The sequence below is a fragment of the Pristiophorus japonicus genome, chromosome 28 (genome assembly GCF_044704955.1).
Source record: "Pristiophorus japonicus isolate sPriJap1 chromosome 28, sPriJap1.hap1, whole genome shotgun sequence".
Lineage (NCBI taxonomy): Eukaryota > Metazoa > Chordata > Chondrichthyes > Pristiophoridae > Pristiophorus > Pristiophorus japonicus.
The window spans coordinates 13,665,958-13,669,469 of NC_092004.1; the positions used below are offsets into that span (position 1 = coordinate 13,665,958).

The 3,512-nt window shown below is 46.0% G+C and overlaps 1 non-coding gene across 1 annotated transcript; it reads right to left on the reverse strand.

The window, feature by feature from the left end:
* Positions 1 to 208: 208 nt before the first annotated feature.
* Positions 209 to 281, reverse strand: trnan-guu (transfer RNA asparagine (anticodon GUU)). Its single transcript has one exon. It is a non-coding gene; the product is annotated as a tRNA-Asn (tRNA).
* Between the last annotated feature and the right edge of the window lie 3,231 nt (positions 282 to 3,512).

Here is a 3,512-nt window from a genome sequence, read left to right on the forward strand (position 1 = left end):
TTTATAATGGGCTGGATGGAACATGATCCATGTCACAAATTGTTATCGTTTTACTAGAACTGAATGCTCATAAAATATTGGAGTGGGAACTAATTGGATAACAGCACTGCTGGCAACATTTGCGGAATAGATTCGTGCAGCCAAAACGCACAATGACAACCTGGGACTGTGCGGCACCGAATACTCGGGGAAAAACAGTTGAACTCTTCGTCCCTGGGTGGGCTCGAACCACCACCTTTCGGTTAACAGCCGAACGCGCTAACCCATTGCGCCACAGAGACTGATGGACGTATAAGGTGCAAGACATCCAAAACCAGGGTGTCAGTCAGTTAAAGCTTCAGATTGCTCCGACCGGGATGGAACTTGTCCACTCTCAGTTGTACTTTTCCCAAATAAATGGAGGGACATTCATTGTGGAAGCGTGGAAACAGTCTGGACCCACACACTGCAGACACTTCCATGTCACCGCCAACCAGCTCTCCCACAACCAGTGTGATCTCCCTTCCAGCCTTCCGGTGCCTTGTCTGTGACAAAGTATTCTGATTGTCCCGAAGCCGGTATTTGGTTTGAATTCCTTTTCAGCTCCTGACTGCGGATATTCCTGTGATTAAACGGGAACTAAATGCTTACAGGGACAGTTGGATACACCGTTTCTTTGCTTGGTGAAATTTCAAAGATTGAAAGCAACGCACATCAACCCCAAACGTCCCGTGAGATGGAAGCCCAGTTGCTGTTTCAAGCTTGAATGCAGGTACAAGCAGAACTTATTCAAAGAAAGTCCAAGTCTCTGAGACGCCTGATTATTTGCACCAAACTCTTTGCAAAGAGTTGAGGTACATGTTTGGTGATCTGGGCACATCTTTCCCCAAACTACAACACTTCAATCATAACTCAATGGCTGTAAAGCGCTTTGGGGCGTCATGAGTTCTTGAAAGGCGCTGCAGATATGCAAGTCCTTCTTTGCAAAAGTTCGATGCAATTTCAAAATATGCGAGCAATATCAGGGCTTCTCTGGGACCCCTCGTAAATTACAATTAACAACTCCGAAGGGAAATCACAGCCCGAGACCAACGAGCCAACTGTTTGACAAACGTGAAGATAAGGTGTAACCATGATCAAAGCATTTTTTTGTGTGTCGCTATTCAGAACATAAGAACTTAAGAACTAGGAGCAGGAGTAGGCCATATGGCCCCTCGAGCCTGCTCCACCATTTAATATGATCATGGCTGATCCGATCATGGACTCATGTCCACATCCCTGCCCGTTCCCCATAAGCCTTATTCCCTTATCAGTTAAGAAGCTATCTCTGTCTTAAATTTATTAAATGTCGTGGCTTTCTCAGCTCTCTGATGCAGTGAGTTCGACAGATTTACAACCCTCTGAGAGAAGAAATTCCTCCTCATCACAGATTTAAATGGGCAGCCCCTTATTCTGAGATCATGCCCCCTAATTCTAGTCTCCTCTATCAGTGGAACCATCCTCTCTGCATCCACCTTATCAAGCTCCATCATTACCTTATACGTTTCGATAAGATCACCTCTCATTCTTCTGAATTCCAATGAGTAGAGGCCCCACCTACTCAACCTTTTCTCATAAGTCAACCCCCTCATCTCCGGAGTCAACCCAGTGAACCTTCTCAGAACTACCTCCAAAGCAAGTATATCCTTTCGTAAATATTGTAAGTGTTTGTGATCCTCGCCCAATTGCCAGACGGACGGTTTGAATCGCCCCCACCTTACGAAAGTTCTAGATCCGGGAATTATTAGTCAGAGTGTAAATTAAATGAGTCACGGAAAGGGATGCTTCAGTGATAAATCGTAGTATATTTATTTGGTCTAACATACACTGTCTAAAACATGCACTGCTAAACGAAATCACTGTCTCTGTGGAGAATAAAATCCCGGTTGCAAACAACATACATACAGTACAGAAATGAACCTAGTAACACGCAGTAATTCCCTGGTGGATTCTAATCCCACCCCTACCAATGAATTACCCTCCCCAGAATAGCCCTGGAAAGCTTCACTTCTGAGAAGACCCTGAGCCCTTACCCAGCTGGCCTGGGATATCTGGTTACTGGCTTGGGATACTCGCGACCATGTTCACCACCACACGCAGCCCGTTTCCTTGCTCAGCTCAGCTGTGGGAAGTCACTGGCTGGTCTTCAGTCTCGGTGGCTTCTTCTGCAGTACTGCGGCCCCTTCCTCTGGTACATCGATCGGTGGAGCGAGAGCGAGAGTGAGAGGGGGCTCTCTCTAGACACAAGCTGCAAGCTGCAAGCTCCAAGCTTCACACCAAGCTCCAAGCTAAAAATAAAGTGGAAAGGACCCTGACTTTCTGGGAGTCTTGCTACCCCTATCTTTCCCGCCAATCTTTAAAACCCCTTTGTTTCTTAGCACGGGTACTTAGTCAGTGATGGGCCATCCCACCCATGCATTGGGCTGATGGCCCTTAGTCTGGGCATCTCTCTGAGCCTTTGTGTTGGGAAAGACCAAGCTCCTCCTTGGCTGGCCAGGCTGGTGGGTTCATTGTTCTGTGTCTCCTTCTGAGATGGAGGTGAGAAGTGCTTTTACAAATTAGAGTGGCTTTGTCAGTGGCCCCCCTTCCTGGCCGACAGCTTTTTTGTCAATGGATGACTGACAGCTCTTTTGTCCCAGCGAACTGCCATGCGGTCTCTGGAGTTTTAACAAAACCAGCTTTTTCACATATCTGCGCAGGGTGACCCCAGCACAGGGAAAATAGCCTCAGAAAAATAAAATCCACAAAATATTCTCGACTGTGTCCATTCTTTAAATAGAGACTTTGCGATGTCTTCATTTCGCTCTGCTAATTATCGATCTTGCCACGTAAAAAGTGCGCTGGCATAGCAATGCATTAATGTAAAATTAATGAAAAGAAAATGCAACGTTTTGTCGAGTGCAAAACATGCAGTGCCTGCATTTCAAAAAGCATTGCTTTTATTCATCCTGCGGAATGCATATTGTACAGATAATCTCAGCACACATTGTGCAGGCAAAGGCAGCATTAGACAACAAAGTGATTTGTCCTCCGCTGATTTGCAGCAGATAACTGACGGTTGAGCACACAATTTGACAACTAGACTTGTAGATCAAGCATCAATGAAAAAGGCAACAAAACTGCCCACCAGCACCAGGTGTCTTTCACTTGTTTGTCCCAAATTTTCAGCAGCTGGGACAACAAGAATTTAGGTTTCACCGAGATTTAAACTCAGATCGCTAGATTTAAAATCAAGAGGGCTCACCATGACACCATGGAACCAACTATTCCAAAACTTTTGAAACATACTTCGTCACAGACAAGGCGCTGGAAGGCTGGAAAGTAGATCACACCGGTTGTGGGAGAGCTGGTTGGTGGTGACATGGAAGTGTCTGCAGTGTGCGGGACCAGACTGCTTCCACACATCCACAATGAATGTCCCTCACTTTACTTGGGAAAAGTACAACTGAGAGTGGACAAGTTCCATCCCGGTCGGAGCAATCTGAAGCTTTAAC